Source organism: Acomys minous (assembly GCF_964271855.1).
Source record: "Acomys minous genome assembly, chromosome: 13".
NCBI classification, from domain to species: Eukaryota; Metazoa; Chordata; class Mammalia; order Rodentia; family Muridae; genus Acomys; species Acomys minous.
In genome coordinates, this window is record NC_140495.1 from 80,906,367 (window position 1) to 80,923,627 (window position 17,261).

The 17,261-nt window shown below is 48.5% G+C and overlaps 1 long non-coding RNA gene across 2 annotated transcripts; it reads right to left on the reverse strand.

Annotated features, from left to right (window-relative positions):
* Window positions 1–5,142: 5,142 nt before the first annotated feature.
* LOC311580528 lies at window positions 5,143–8,671 on the reverse strand. 2 transcript variants are annotated; one of them, XR_014773493.1, is made up of 3 exons: window positions 8,440–8,671; window positions 7,993–8,121; window positions 5,143–5,880 (listed from the first exon to the last, which is right to left on the reverse strand). It is a non-coding gene; the product is annotated as an uncharacterized lncRNA (long non-coding RNA). The 2 variants fall into 2 exon arrangements; XR_014773494.1 differs by having other exon boundaries at window positions 5,143–5,900.
* Window positions 8,672–17,261: the final 8,590 nt, after the last annotated feature.

Here is a 17,261-nt window from a genome sequence, read left to right on the forward strand (position 1 = left end):
TAAAATAAAAGTGAAACAAATTACTAGGTTCTCATATTTGTAGGAGAAATTAATTTCATGTTTAGAATACTAATTGATCCAAGAAAGGTCTGGAAGCATGTGCTGCCTGGTTGTTGCATGAAACTGGGGGGTTCAAAGGGACTGCAGAGGGCAGGGAATGGGAACCAGCCAGGTGTCCACTGTGTGGATAGGTTCTAAGCTATACCCCATTTCCCTCTGATGCCCACAGCTCCTTAGTCTAATGTTGCTCTACACAATAGGTCTAAACCATTTCCAGTGTTCTCTATATCCCTCCCACCCCTAGAAACAGCAGCAGGACACCCTTTGTCAATGAGAGGCAGCTCAGGACAAGGCAGTGTGCATTTAGATCTGGACTGCCCAAGGACAGTCCTGTCCCGCTCAGGCTGGAACTGCAGTTCCAGGAGGATGGGCTGTGTCTCATCCCCAACCTATGGATCGCGAAGAAATCAATGTAGTCCTCCCAACAAGATGAGCAACTAGGCAACGTGTCTTTCAGAGACTGGCTCCTTAGCCATATGGAACACAAAGTGTGGCTGGGACGTGGGTAAGCGTATTGTTCTGCAAACTGGAAGGAAGAACTTGGTACTTCCTTCTTTCAGATTTCAGTCTTTTTTTTTTGTATTTAATTTTTTTCTTCTTTATTAATTTATTCTTGTTACATCTCAATGGTTATCCCATCCCTTGTATCCTCCCATTCTTCCCTCCCTCCCATTTTCCCCTTATTCCCCTCCCCTATGACTGTTCCTGAGGGGGATTACCTCCCCCTGTATATGCTCATAGGGTATCAAGTCTCTTCTTGGTAACCTGCTGTCCTTCCTCTGAGTGCCACCAGGTCTCCCCGTCCAGGGGACATGGTCAAAGGTGAGGCACCAGAGTATGTCAGATTTCAGTCTTAACACCTCCTGCCAGCACAGGGAATTCCTGGGAGTACCACACCCTAGGCTGAGGAAATCCTAGCCTATAGCAAATCACCTTTAATTGTACCTAGAAGTCATCCTCTCACACATAGGATGATTAAGTACTGTTTTTTCCTTCTTCTGATGGGACCCACCCTGACCCGTGTTACTGCATGTAAGTGAGCTATGAAACCACTGTATGTAGATGAAGTATCCTGACACCCTTAGCCCTAGGGACTCATACACATTCATCCTCAAAACCCCTCCCCACTGTCCAAGGGTTATCAATAAAGGCTGGCTGGCTTGCTCTCGTGCTTGTGCCCTCTTGTTCCCCATTGCTCCACCATGACTGTCAATAAACTCCATTTATTCGTGGGCGGGGACATTGCTGGTCAGGCAGCAATGGCAGAACTGCCTTTTGAAGCTACTGGGGCCTGCTCAACCACTGCCAATAGCTCAGTGCTGACCCCGGTGAAGGACCACCAGGCCTGTGTCTCACTGGACCTGCCTCCCAGCAAAGGTCAGACAGCTGTTTGCTTCTGCTGTGCTTAGCATAGAGGCTCAAATAAGGAACTGTAACGCTTGGTGTCATCACAGGCTTATGAAGCTCCTTAGTCTCTATTGCCATCTGAGACCTGCAGTCTCATTCTAAAAAGAGCTAAGCTGTGATACCCTGTGGAAGACTCGTTTCCCACCTCCCCTGGAGAGGCTGAGAACCTGGCCTAGGGCCCTCGGCCTCAGGCCTCATCCTAAAGTGCCTTTGCTGCCCCTCAGCAAGAAACGTTCTTGTCTTGAGGCAAGCACTGCCTGGACTAGCCGGAAGGACATGGGACCCAGGCTACCCCACTGCTGGATGCTGAAAGACAGCTCAGTCAGCAAAGTATTTGGTGTACAAGGACAAAGACCCCCAAACTCATGTTTAAAAAGCTGGGCCCAGTGATATTCACCTGTAATCCAAACACTGGGAGGCTGAGACAGGAGGATCCCTAGGGCTTGCTGGCTTGCAAGTCTAGCCAAACCAGATAGTTCCAAATTCAGAGAGATCTTGCTTCAAAAAGTGAGGTGGGGAGTAACTAAGGAAGACATATGATGGAGAGCACTGGTCTGTTCGTGCACATGCACAGATGTGTTACAGACATATGTACTGTACACACATACACAGACGAATGAACGAATGATGAACCCATACAACTGAAAGCATGAACACTAAGGCTCAGCCCCTCCAGAAGAGCGCACCCAGGCCTGACTCCTCTTCCCATCCTGCGCCAATTCTGCCGACCTTATAATCTGGGAGGCAGCAGCCTCCTTGTCTGTTGTTTCTCGTGTCAGGCTAAGATCTATTTAACAGCAGTTATACTCAGTTCCCCTCCTGCCCATTCTCACACTTTCCATTTCTCCCCACTTCCCCCATCCTTGTCACGAATGAGTGTTTCCCAGGCACAACATGTTGCTCCCATGATACCTCTTCAAAGCTCTACCATTTCCTAATGCTGGCAGAGGTTCTCAGAAAGAAGAGTGCCACACACCTCCTGCTTCCACTTAGGGGTGTAGAAGGAAGGGCCACCTGGGCAGGTGCAGTTGACCCAGCACACTGGGGACAGCCCACCAAAGCTTTGACAGGGCTATAGCACAATTATCTTCCACTAATACGTTAGTGTCTCATATGCAGTGAGGGCGTGCCATTGTTTCACGTTAAATAATGAATTGCTACAAGGACGGAGTGCTGGGGAAGCGGGCAGCCTGCAGCCAAGTGTTTAACATTTTAATTAAAACCTTCCTGATAAATGTTTACGACTGTTTCTGGTCCTCCTTGTAAAGGGGAGCTACCAAAAAAGAAAGGGGGCAGGGAGAAAGAAAACAGGAGGAGGACGAAGATGCTAAAGATTGAGTAAGGAAGGAAGGGCGATGGAAGAAAAAGGTGGGGGAGACAGATGAGAGGGGGAAAGCCCAGAAGATAAGGAAAGGGCCATGATCCACAGTAGGCAGAGCCAGGACCCAAGGGATGATCATGATGCATATGACAGCTTCTTCCCTCTGGCCCATGAACCAGAGAACGAGGCTCAAATCTTTCTCACCTTTGCCTGGCTCCAAGCCTTTCTTGGCCCACTCACATCCCCTTATGTTCCCAGTCTCTATCCCATCCCATTTCTTATGCCTCTGTTACATCCACGTTCACTGATGGACACCAACAGGCAGGTCCTCAGGACCACAGACTGCCTTAGATAGTATCCTTCTTGGTATCCTTCTTCCTTGAGGAGTAAGATTCTCCCCCTGGCTCAACAGCTCCTGGCTGGAAGACCCGATTCTCGGTCCTCAGAAGCATTGAATCCACAGATGATAAACTCAGGTGGCCACTGACACGATCACTTGATTACTGTCACGAAGCAGGCTGGGGTGACTTGAATGGAGCAGGCATCAGAGCTGTCCCATTTGAAAAGTCATTAGGATTTCAGCTGTCTGCTCTGCTCAGGGCTACTGGCTGTTAATGTAAATGAGCAAGGTGTGTGTGTGTGTGTGTGTGTGTGTGTGTGTGTGTGTGTGTGTGTGTGTGTTCGCGTGTTCTGTGGTCTGGCATCACCAGGTCAGGTCTCCTCTCTCTGCTGCCACCCGGCTTTGCCAGCCTTAATTACAGCAATTTAGGAGACACACTTAAGATTGCAGAGTAAACCCATCAATATTTCACTTAAGAAAGGATTCCTGTCGGATGGTATCAGAGGCCTATAAATGAGAAATATGAGACTTGCTTTAGGCTGCCTTGTGCACACGCCATGCCTTGTGCACGTGCGCACACACACACACACACACACACACACACACACACACACACACACACACAACCTCTGATGAATTATCACACATGATTTTCTGTCTGTCACAGACTCTGGGAATAGCTGAGGGCTTTATTCAGCTTCAGTCAAGCTATTTGTATAAAACACATTAAAATAATCATGAGAAAAGGGAGGAGGCTCCGTGTTCTGGGGCTTCCTGTCAACGAGATGCTCCCTGCGTGTGTCGTCAAAGGAAGATATTGGCCTAGGTGACTCAGATCTGAGCTTCCGTGTTCCAGTAGAAGCAGCTGGGGCATCCAGGACATCCAGGAGCAGCAGCCCACTGAGTAGGGAGGGGTCCTTGCCCTCTCATTTCTCCCATCTTGCTCTTATTCTCTGCGCTTGGAAGGTATCTCTGAACTTTATCAGCCCCAGACTGAAAATGCAGTGGTCATCATTTTGGGATTGTGGAACCAACTTAGCATTGTCATGTGACAACCCTGAGTCATGGATGTGATCCAAGGGGAGTCACAGCTCTAAGGCTCAGGCTCCCCAGTTCTGCTGAGTCGGATCCTCTGCACTCACCCAGGAGGCAGCAAGATTGGGGCTTTAGAAGGTATTCTGGGAACATGGCTCAGTTGGTGAAATGCTTGCATGCAAGCAAGAGGACCCAGGTTCAATCCCTATCACTGATGTCAAAATCCTGAGTGTGGGGCCACACACCTATAATCCCAGATCTGAGCAGGCAGGGACAGGATGATTTCTGGAGCTTGTTCATCAGCTAACCTAGCCGAACTGGTGAGCTGAAGTTAGTGAGAGACCCTGTCTTAAAGAATAAGTGGAGAGCACTTGAAGAAGGCACCCTGCATCAACCTCTGTCCTTTACATGCATACATACACACAAACACATACACACAAGCCACATACACATAAACATACACACAGAGACACACAAATGCACAGAGAGACACAGACACATAAATACACAGAGACACAACCACTCACACAAACATTTATAAACACACACATACAAATGCACACATGTACACACATTTACACACACAGACATAAACACAAACACACACATAAACACACATATAGATACACACATAAGACACACACATAAACACACAGTCAGAGACACACCCACCCACACAAACATTCATAAACACATATATACACATATACACACACAAACACCCAGAGACACACACACACAGATACAAACATAAACACACACAGAGACGCATATAAACACACACATATACATACACCACACACACATACACCACACACATAAACACACACACACACACACACACACACACACACACACACACATAGCACTGGCCAATTCAGTTTGTCAAAAAGAGATGATCAGCATGCTGAGTGCCAGGAAAGCCACAAAACTAAACAGAAGCAAACAGAAGGGATCAGAAATATTCCGTGTCAAGGAGCCACAGCTCTGGGTCACTTCTTTATTGCAGAAAGATTAGAGAAACCTCTTTTACTAGTCTGCTTTCTATTTCTGTAATAAGCACCATGATGAAAAGCTAACTGGGGAGGAAAGGGTTTATTTTAGCATACAGGTTATAGCTCATTGAGGAGGGAAGTCAGGGCAGGAACTCAGGGCAGGAACCTGGAGGCAGGAACTGAAGCAGAGACCACGGAGGAGTGCTGCTTACTTTCTTGCTCTGCAAAGCTTGCTCAGCCTATATATTTTTTTAATACCCCAAGATCACCTGCCCAGCAATGGCCCTGTCCACAGTGACCTGGGACCTCCTTCATCCTCAATCCAGAAATTGTACTATAGGCCAATCTATATTAAGGCATTTTCTATATTGAGGCTGTCTTTTCTCAAATAACTCTAGTTTGTGCCAAGTTGACAAAACAAACAAACAAACCAGGGCACCCCCTGAAGAGGAAATGGAAGTTATTAGGAAAAGTTCAGATTAATATAAAGAATGTTTCTGTTATCAGAACTGTGTGGCTGGCCACACAAGGGGCTGCTTCCAACTGTGGCGTCCTTGTCATTGATGGTTCTCAAGAGCAGCCACTGGCCTGGCTGCAGAGGCAACTCAGCGCTCCCACTGGGAGCCTCTGGGATGGATGTCATCAGTCTCCGGGTCCATGTGGAGAAGCCGTCATCCGAGCGTCCCCCCTTCTTTTCTCTCATTGCTTCTGTCATTGCCATCCTGGGGAGAAGGCAATGGACCTGAATGGCAGACAGGGAAAGGACTTGAGGCAGGATCTACCTTAGGGATCTCTAGGTGACATAAAGTGCATATTTTCTGACCCCCCCCCCCCACCAAGGGTTGAGAGAACACTGCCAGCTTTACGTGACACTCAATGAGGTGGCCATTGAGGCACAATGTGTCAGAAAGCCCACATGACAGAAAGACACTAGCCACAGTCACCACCTCTGGCCCACTCTGTGGGTGTGTATACATGTGTGTGCATATTTGTGTGTGCATGTTAATGTATCTATGGGTGCACATGTGTGCATGTGTGTAGAGGTCAGAGGCCAATTTTGGGTGTCGTTCCTCATGTTTTTATTTACTTGCTTATTTTAATAATATTATCATGTCTAGTCCCTATTTCCCTTCCCCTACTCTTCACATTCTCCCAGTTCCCCTCTGAATTTCACGCATTTCTTTTCTTTTTTGAATAACCCACCGATGCCAGTTGTTGCTCCCTATGTGTCATGCATGGGCATAAGATCAAGTCAGCCAAAATTCCAGCAAAGATGGGGGAGGTGCTCTTCAGGTCCCACCCCTTAATGAGGGGCCATTGGTACTTGATAACTACTAGTGTTGGGGGAGCGGAGAGTCATTCTCTTTTGGAGGGTGTTTCCATTCCTATGTGTAACCTTGTTTTTTTGATAAGTTCTCTTCATTGCCCTGGGTCTTGCCAATTTAGCTAGGCTGGCTGGCCAGGCATCTCTACGCCATGATAACTGGGCTTACAAACATATATCACCACACCCAGTTAAAAATTTGTTTATTTTTAATTTTCTTGTGTGTGGGTGTTTTGCCCATATCTCCTCATGTATGTACCCCAAGTGTATGCCTGGTGCCTACAGAGCCCAGACCAGGGCATCAGATCTTCAGGAATTGGAGTTATAGATGGTTGTGAACTGCCTCAAGTGTGTTTTAAAATGTGGATTCTGAGGATCACTCTCAGGTCTTCACGCACACAAGCCCCTCAGTAGTTGCGCTCTCTCCCCGGCCCTGTATGTGGTTCTTAGGAAGCTCTGAGCTCTGTGTGGAAGAAGCATTTATCCTTGATGATCCGAGGTCTCAATGTAGTCCAGCTCCTGAGCTTGGAACACACGTGGTCCATGTTTACTTTCACATCCTATCTTCCTACCGTGGTCCGAATGTGAAATGTCTCTCATGGCCTCATGATTTGAATGCTCAGTTTTCAGCTGGTAGCACCCTTTACCCAGGCAGGAAGTGGAAACTGTAGAAGGCGAGGACTAACTGGAGGAGGTAGGTCACTGGGTTCTACCTTTGAAGGTAATATGCTTGGACCTCAAGTCCCTTTTTTAAATCTACCTACCTACCTTCCTACTTATTGGTGTCTATGCCTGCATGTGTGTGCATTTTGGATAGGGCAAAAGCATTTGATCCACAACCCCGCCTTCTTACTGCTTCTCTCAGACTCCGTCTTGCCTCTTTCAAGGGTCAATGAGAGAGATAGCAGGAGATTGTGAGACACCTCCCCATCCTCCGTGGGTCCCTGCCCCAAGTCTCTCCCTCTCTCATTTAATGGCTGCTTACCGGCTGCTGACAGGCCAAGGTCACAGGGGCTTGCTTCTCTGGCTGACACCTAGATGCTCTGCCACCTCTATTGACTTCCCAGCAGTCCCAGGACTAGCACCACCAGCTTCCTGGTTTCAGTCCTTTCTGTGAGAGTGGTATGGAACAGTTTGTGTTTTCCTGGTGGGATCTCGACTCACATAGAACATGTGGTTGATTCCCAAGAATCACAGAAGCCACGGTGCGATGCACAAATCTCCAAACCTCCAGGCCTGTCTGTCCTCAGTGGCCTAAATGGGGACAAAGTCATGGAGACCCTGGAAGGTATGGTCAGGTTCTCTCACAGGAGCGTTCTTTCCTGGGAGGAAATAGACCAGCAGAGCAAAGGTGTGTGAAAGAGGGACCTTTTCTCACCACACTGCAACACAAGCCCAGGCTTGCCCTGGGCACAGCAGAAGCGAAGAGACACTAATAAACTGTTGCCTCCTTGCTTTGGGTACTGAATTGATCACCTTTCCTGGAAGTCTCCACTTCTTCCATCCCTACCTTCTGCACTCCTGACTTGAACCAAAGCTTTCTGAGTTCTCTAGTCTAGCCGAATGGTTCTCAACCCGAGGATCACAACCTCTCTGCAGGGTGGGGTAGGGTTTCCAATGACCTTTTCACAGCAGTTGCCTAAGACCATCGGAAAACACAGATACTTACATTATGATCCATAACAGTAGCAAAATTAGTTATGAAATAGCAACAAAAAGACTTTTGTGGGTGGGGATCACCACCACATGAGCAACTGCATTAAAGGGTCGCAGCATTAGGAAGGCTGAGAACCACTGGGCTAGACAGTCTAATCTAGAGTCCCTGCCCAGTGAGGCAACCTGGGTTTCTGGGCTTCCCGGGTCTTTCATCTCTATCCTCTGTTGTCACGTTGCCCATGTCAGGCCCTGTCAGCATTTCCCAGGTGCCCCACAGTTGCTGGTGCCCATCAGTGAGTACCGGAAGGCACTGCTGGGCATGGAGTAGCCACCTGTGTGTCCTCTTCTTGAGCCTGGAAGTGTAGTGAGCCCAGAGCTGCAGATGTGAAGGTTGAATCTCCATGGAGGTCTGTCGCATCCGCTTCATTCCGCATCACGGTGTGCCCACGAGCAACTTTAGAAGGTTGATGTAGAATTTCCTTGCCTGAGGAAAGAAGTTGGACAGACCTCAAGGGTCTCAGTCACAGCCAGCACTGTTGCCTTCCCGGTGACCTTGATGGGTATGAATTCTAGAACCAATCTCTGTCACCACCATGACTACCAGCAGAGCATCCCATAACCATAGTTACCCCACTAGGCTTAACCCTCACACACAATGACTATTGCCATTATTATCACTGTCACTGTGGCTGTCATAACCAAATCGACATCGTAGTCCCACCAGTTTCTGCATCTTATGTCATTTGGTATCTCTTACTATTATTCTGTAGGGGTTCAGCAGGGCTGAGGCCTGGAGGTGGGGCATACATGTTGTCATGGGAGACAGACATACCTCTGCGGTCATCCTAGCAGCAGCGTGAAGCCAGACACAGAGGCATGGGGAGGACCGTGTTCTTCCTGAAGGGTGTGCATCGGTGTGGGAGGTACAGTGGGTGAAAGATGGGAAGGGAAATCCACCTTCGGGAGACAATAGACTCCATGCCTCGTGTGGGTCATAGGACACCTGGAGCTCTTGGAGTAGGATCCGCCAAAGGAGGTCAAGGGCAAACGTGAGGCTGTGCCATGCTTCCTTTGGACAGTGCACATGTAGCTGGACTTCCCCAGGCAACAGAAATGACGAAGTGGTGAGAACAAAGAAGCAGCCGCTGACATCGCAGAGTAGTCCTTGCTCTTTTGGTAAACAAGTGGTCTCACAGAGTGCTGACATGGACAAGGTTCTCATAATGGAGCGAGATAGGAGTGAATTTACTCCATAATCACGTCTTAACATGGGCAAATCACAAACATAGCCCAAACCATAAGATGTGAACGTTGGTGACAGCTACTGTTTTGCCACCAGAGGCTTTAAACTCACTCATCTGTCCTGCCTTACTGTGAGGCCCAGTCACAGGATTAATTCCTTCCTAACAGTCCTTGTCTTAGCTTCATTTCTGTTGCTGTGATAAAATACCTCGAGGAAAAGCAACTTAGGCCACAAAGGGTTTATTTTAGTTGAAAATTCCAGGTTATGGTCCATCACTGGGTTGGGTGGGTGGGTGGGTGGGAGAGCAAGACAGGAACTTAAAAGAGATCGTCGTGTCACATCCATAATCAAGAAGAGAGAGAAGTGAATGCATGCATCCTTTCTTGCTTGTACTCAGATTAATTTCTCCACTCTTGTGTTGTTCAGGAGACCATGTCTAGGGGATGGCGCTGCCCATGGTGGGTTGGGTTTTCTAACATCAATTAACTTAAGACAATCCTGCAATGCTAACCCAATGAAGATGATGCCTTATGAGACCCTCTGCCAGGGTGATTGGAGGTTGTACTAAGTTGATGATTAAGTTCACAGTCTTCAAAAATAAAAAATAAAGTTCACAGTCCTCAATTCAGAGATGTCTGAGCCACTCCTTGGTCAGCGACAGCTTCTCTCTGGCTCTTTCCTCCTGAGATGCCCAGCAGATGCCTGCCATCTCAGGTCTTCTGGATGCAAGAATAATAAATCTGCAGATGCCAGGTGTGTTACTGGGGTCTTTGGCTGTAGGGAATTGATAGAAGAAGGGTGGGAGAGGGTTATCCCCCATGATTCTCAAGGGATTAGTACTTGTAACCGGGGTACATACCGCATCTTGTTGAAATACAGATTTCTACATCTCCTTTCTGGAGATTTCAAGACAAAAGCCCAGAACTCTGTTATTCTCACCAGCTCCCCAATGGTGCTCACACAGAAAGCAATGAAGGTGCAGAGAGCCCAAATCAATGATGATATTTGAATGAACAAGCACGTTCATGCATGTACATGCACATAAAATACACATATGTCATACGTGTGCACGCACATGTTGCTTTTGCACACATGCACTCATACCTGCACACACATGCATTCATGCATTTACACAGATTGCTCCCCATGTGGCAGCACAACCAACAGTTCCCTCACTCCAGAGACTTAAACAACCTATTGGTCCTCCCAGTCTTTCATACGGCCCTGTCTTCATGACGCAGCCTTGGCTAGTCCCTCTTCTGGAGGCAGGTGTTGGTCTGAGAGATCTTAGTGTTGCGATATTTACATCTGGCACATCTTTGCTAGCCCCATTTAAAGATTAGTTTCAAAAGTCCTCAGATTCAGTAATCATATTCCTTCTCACAACCCCATCTTTATGCAACTGCACTGTCCCTCCTCTGCCTCTCGACCTGTTTTCATTTTTATCCAGCTTGGGTAGTCTGGGAGCTGGTTACATCCTGTGGTGTAGAGTAGAAGCTTAATGAAGAAAGTCAGAGCATCCAGCCTGGCAGCCCACATGCCTCATGCATCTCAGGAGAACTATGAGTCCAGACCAGAATATTTGTAAATGACAAAGTCCTGACTCAGAGTCAACAGGCTGGATGGCCCCAGAACCTTCTGGTCTATTTAGCCAAAATAAATGTAATAGGCACATAAGCCGTGTTTGTTGACTATAGAGGGTGGACTAGTGTGGGTTAAATTGTACCCCTAAAATTAATTTTCTGAAGCCTGTACCCCTACCTCTATGTTGGGACACATAGCCTGATTAAAATCAGGGCTCTGAGTATGGGACTGTATCCAATTTGACTTACCATCAGGAAAGATCAGGACACAGAGACCTGAGGCTCTCCTACCACAAGGCAGTGAGAGCAGAGCCACCTGCCACTCAAGAAGAGAAGCATCAGAGGAATGTGGCCCTCCCGACACCTTGATCTTGGACTTCTAGCTTCCAAAACTGCAAGGGTAGGCTACCAGTCTGGCTTACAATTGCTCAAATTAACTAATACGCTCCCTGGCTCATTTCTGGTGGGGGCCTATAACTCACCCTTAGGTGTACTCAAGTTGGTTTTCTACTGATGGGAGAAGCTAGCGGGACAATCTCTGTGAGCTTCAGCCATTTGCTAAGGGTCACAGACTGACCCAGCTATGCTACCAAGTCCACACTGACCTTGGGTCTCTGGAATCCTCACTCTTCTCTCTTCCATCTTCTCTAGCTGGTGAGGCTGACCCATGGGACAGCACACCAGAGGGGACTTTCCTGAGTCAGAGATCTTCTGTGCATACTGGCCTTCATTCAGCAAACATCTGCCTCCCTGAGCCTCAGTTTCCACATACGTTCAGGCATTTGATCAATTGGTCCCTGGTATATTGTGCTCCTTGAAGATGTCACGGGGAAGTGTAGCCTTGCTGGAGGGAGTATGTCAGTGGGAGGCAGGCTGTGGGTCCACAGTCCCGTGTTCCAGCTTGCTGTCTCTGCTTTGAGCTCACTGTTAAAGATGTCATCGCCAGCTTCCTGCTTCAGCCACCACGCCTGCCTCTCACTGCCATGCCGCCTCCCTGACACTACGGACTCCTACAGCTCTGAAATCATAAGCTTCATTAAACTGTTCCTGTCATAAGGTACCTTGGCCGTGGCGTTTTATAACAGCATTGGAAAAGTAACTAATGCAGGGTCCCAGGTTGGTTATCATGTGCATTCTCGTCAGACAGCTATGAAGATGTCTTAGTGTTGGGTGGCTCGGTCCCTATCATGTTCCGTTGTTTATATCAAATGATGTTGGGCAGCTTCTCTTGGCATTGGTTTTATCTGGAAAACCAGGTTCTTCAGAAGGAGCTGTGGTACGCAGGAAAGGCCCTGAAGTAGGGGATGTGTCATGGAATCAGGGCCATTTTGCCCCACTCACTGCAGTGATGTGCTTTACAAACGAGAGAGTTCACTCGTGTGGTGGCTGAGTATGGAGACAGGAGAGTGGATCTCAAATCTGCCTCCCCCAGAGTATGGTTAAAGGATCCTGGTAAGATCAAGAAGTAGGATGAGGATTGGGGGACATGGCCTGAGCTCGGATGCTCAGCATCCGTATAAGAGGCCAAGTGTGACAGCAAGAACCTGGAATGCCGGTGCTGGGGAAGCAAAGACAGGGCTAGGATTTTCTGTCCAGCCCATGTAGCTGAATAAGTGCATTCCAGAGTCAGTGAAAGGTCCTATCTGCCTGTCTGCCTGTCTGCCTGTCTGCCTGTCTGCCTGTCTTAGAAAATAAAGTGGATGGGGACTAACAGATGGTCCTTCTTGAGGACCGGAGTTTGGTTCCCAGCATCCACATCAGGTGTCTCAGAGCCACCTGTAACGCTAGCTCCAGAGTACCCACCACCCTCTCCAGGCCTCTGTGGGCCTCATACATGTAGTAGAGACTCACACAGACACAGACACACAAATACAAATAAAAGCAAAGGCTTTCTGTTAAAAAGGTGGAAAGCACTGGGCAGCACTGGTGAATGCCTTTACTCCCAGCACTCGGTAAGCAGAGGCAGGCAGATCTCTTATATTCAAGCCCAGCCTTGCCTACAGAGTGAGCCTCAGGCTAGTTAGGGCTACATAGAGAAGCCCTGTTTCAAAAAAAAAGTCAAATGAAATAAATTAAAAGGTGGGAATATTATACATTGACCTCTTTTTGTCTGTCTCTCTCCTCCTCTTCCTCCTCCTCCTCCTCCTCCTCCTCCTCTTCTTCTTTTCTCTCCTCTCTCTCTCTCTCTCTCTCTCTCTCTCTCTCTCTCTCTCTCTCTCTCACACACACACACACACACGTCTGCACTGGTACAGGACTATGACACACTGTTCCACACTTGGCCTCCCTCTCGGTCCACTCCCACCACAACCCGACTCCCTGGTGAGGACTAGCAGTTCTAACAAGTTTAAGCTATACAGAAGTTGCCTCTAAGTTGCAGCAAACAATTTGGGCAACTGTTACATTGTTACAGTTGTAGGCAGCATTGCCTACAGCAAATCTAGTGGGGGGGCGTCTAATCATAGCTCAGTGGACTCCGTGACCTCCCATATTGGTGGTTTTCAAAGTCAGCTGGAAGAAGTAATAGAGAAGAAGGGCGGCTAAGACGAGTTTACTCAGACTCCTGAGTGCACAGCATGACTCTTCCACTGATAGTAGCAAGGACTGGTGGGGGTTTCCAGTCCCCGCCCACCCAGTGGTTTTCTAGCTCTCCAACACCCCCATGCCCTGCCCCTCACCCTCTACTCCGTCCACCCCTAGTATGTGCAGTAAAGAGCTGATGGCCATTGCTAGGCACTAGGTGGGTGTGTCTTGAGCTTGGGAATGAAGCTTTTACTTGCTAGACAGTCTCCACCCTTGCCTGGTGGGTCTGGCTGGTGGTTCCAGGTTGGTACCGTGCAGTTTGCTGAGCCCTGCAGTTTTGACAGGCAGCAGCAGGAACCCAGAGGCCCTCTCTGTGTGTACGAAGTCTAATTAATCACCACAGTAATGATTCCAGTAGCCCTGAAGCCAGGCCATGTGACCCCAGCAGCTGCTCCTCAGAAAGCACTTGAGGCTTGCTCTACGCCCTAGTCAACCCCAGGCCTCTTGACTGGAGTCAGATCAGTCTGGGAAACGGATCCCTCAAAGTCGCTTGGCTTTTAGAGAGAAGGATGCTCCAGTAGGCTGCTGTGGCCTTGTGATTCCGAATTCTTCCCCAGCCAAGAACACAGTGCAAGCAGCGATTCATCCTGCAGCATTGATGTGGACAGGCCTTGGATGTGGGGATGGTAGACTTTGGCTAGGGGCCAAATGCTGCCCTCACTAGCTCCTTGAGCCAGATAAGTCTGTTTTCTCTTTTAAGCCTCAGTTCCTTTGTCTGTAGGATGGGTTATCACCCTGAAGCAAGCTTGCTGTGTGTCACCACCTTAAGAGTTACATAAAATGGCCAGTGTCCGGAAGTTTTGTTCATTTCAGGGAGGCCTCTCCCTGTATGACATTGCTGGCTTCCCTTTGTCTCCTATTCACCTGTGTCTCTGAATGGTATCGATCCCTGCTCTGCCTCTATTATCTTAGCAGATAAATCTGGGAGGTCCTGAGGAAGAAATGTGTCCTTCTGGGGCTGGGTGGCCATTTCATCCCGTACTGAGAAACCCGCCCATCTGTGGCATGCCAACAAGGCACCACATTTCAAAGCTCATGGCGTACCTAGATGTCCCTTCCCCACTTTCTCATCATCTGAGAGGTGCCATGCACCCAGGAACCCCATCAGAGATCCTTCTGCTGTGGTTGGAATGGTGCCTACTCTCTGCACTTCCCAAGGAAGGCAGAGAGGTGCCAGGTGCAGGGAGATCTTCCACACATTATAAAAGTGTGTAGTGACACCTGGCAGGAAGCGCACAGGTCTTGCAGGGGAGAGCCTGGTGTCTCTGTCTTGGCAACAGAAAGCTGACAGGGTACCAAGCAAGGGATGGGAAACAGAAGAGCTCTTCACATTTAATGAATGGAAGATGTTGCTATCCACACAGCTTTGATCCTCTGCAAGGCTCTGTCCCAATATATTTTCACATAGTTGTATTAATCCTATCTCCATGGTAAGAGGGGGGAAACTGAGGCATGGGAGAACTAAGTTTTAAATACCAATGAAATATGAGATATGAAATATAACATGAAGTATGAAATATGCACCACCAAACAAATAGTACATGGAGAAGTTTATTTTTTAATTTTGTAATTATATTTATGTACAGAAAACTTAGCAGTGTACATATAACCCAGTTTAATGGTGAGTTCTTCAGCTTTTGCCAGCATGGCAATGTGAGCCCCAGATTTAGTTCCCAGGTTGTTGCCTCCTCAATGGCGGTGGATCTCATCCTATCTGTTGTAATTGGTCCTAACAGCTTAGCCAGATTTCCCTTGTCTTCTGAGCTATACTGTATGAAGGCAACTGTGGTGCAAATCTTCCTGTGGACCAGCCTCCCCAGCCTGGCATTTCCCTTGATGATGCAGTAGGGAACCCCATCTTTCAATATAGGGCAGGTAAGAAAACTACCAGCTCAATGGGGGTCTACATCATGGGCAATCACCACCAGCTGAGCCTTCTTGTTCTCCACCAAAGTGGTGACTGTATTGACCCCTGCTTGAAGGACAGGTGGCCTCTTACTTAGTCCCCTTTCTCAGCAGCTTTCTTCTCAGCACGGGCCAGTAGGCTTCGTGTCTTCTCCTGCTTTGTCTCTGGCCTATACTTGTGGGCAAGCTTAAGCAACTGGGTAGCTGTTTGCTGGTCCACGGCCTGGGTGCACTGGTTAATGGCAGGAGGAACTTTGAGCCACTTAGAGAGGATGGCCCTTCGTCGCTGCAGCCTGGTGTAGTGGGGCCATTTAACTAAGTGAGCGAGATCTCTTTTGGGCTGGATGTCCTGACTGATGCTGAAGTTCTCGGGCCTTTTCTCAAGCAAAGGATTGACCACCTTTTTGGCCTTCTGTTCCTTCATAATGGCGGTGGGATCTGGGACCACCTTCTTCCCCTTGGCCTCCTTTCCCTTGGGCATCTTGCTGGGCTAGAGGAGAGAGAAAGCAAGAAGTATATTATGTGAGCACTGGGCGGGTGGGGAAGGAAGGGGCGTCACTTCAGAAAGAGAGTGACAGAGACAAAGGAAGGGAGGAAGAGAAACAAGAGAGACAGAGAGGAAAAGAGAGACAGCAAGAGAGGAAGAGAAGTACAATGATGAGAGAGAGAGAGAGAGAGAGAGAGAGAGAGAGAAAGAGAGAGAGAGAAAGAGAAAGAGAAAGAGAGAGATGGGTTTGTCCCTTTGTAAACCTGGGAAGGGCCACGCCCAGTGGCAGGTAGGCAATGACATCACAGGTTGTTAGGCAGACTGGGGCAGAATCCGAACACTAAGACTAGTCAAAAGCTTCATACTTAACAAGTGTTAGAACTGAAGCTCAAACAGAGATAGCCTGACTGCAGACCCAGGCCTGTCCCTTTAGGCACCACATCTCTAGGAGATCGAGCCACCTCTGACAACTGCGACTTCATTCCGTCCGGTTTGGCTGTTTTCACATTCTGTTCAATGCTGGGCTACACTTATCAGTCAAGAGTCCTGTTTGTTCCTCTTTGTTCTCCTGGCCCTTGCCAGGTGCCTGGTAGCTGTAGTTTAATGAATGCATGGGTAAGTGAATGAATGAATGGGTGAGTGAATGAATGAATGGGTGATAACATGACAGATGCCACCAGAGCGGGGGGTGTTTGGGAGTGTGTTAAAGGGCACCCAGAACAGCCAGCATATGTAGGGAAGGCAGCAGGCAAAGTGTCACTTGCAGGGGGTGTGCTTATACCCCCAACATGTTGCTGGGGAGTCAGAAGGCATTAGCGGGGTTGATGTGGGCCACATGATAGAGTTTTTTGGGGAGCCTTTATCACTTCCCCCCAACAGCACAGCAGGGAGGTACTCTGAACCAATGTCTTTAGGGTCCCCTGTCATGTCACATCATCCCCCCCCCTTTTCCTTCCCACCAACAGTGGCTTCTGAGCTGCCCTGCTAAGCTGCACTGTTGCCCAGATAGCTGGCATTCTAATTCTCAAGCTGTACTGTCCCCCTGGAGGAAAAGCCTCTTTTCATGCTGAGGGAGGAACGCTAAATGTTCTTCTCCAAGCAATTGGAAGTGATCAGGAAAGCAAGCAGGGGGTAGTGTGTGACAGCAGAGGAGAAGGAGGAGGAGAAGGAGGAGGAGACCTTACAAAGTCCCTAGCTGGAGAGATTTGAGGCTGAGGCAACAGGGTGATTTTAGGATGGAGGAAGCAACTAGGAGGGCTACTCTGCAGTAGGGAGGACAGCCTCTCACCCGGCCTACATGTACACATCCGGAAAATGAAGGC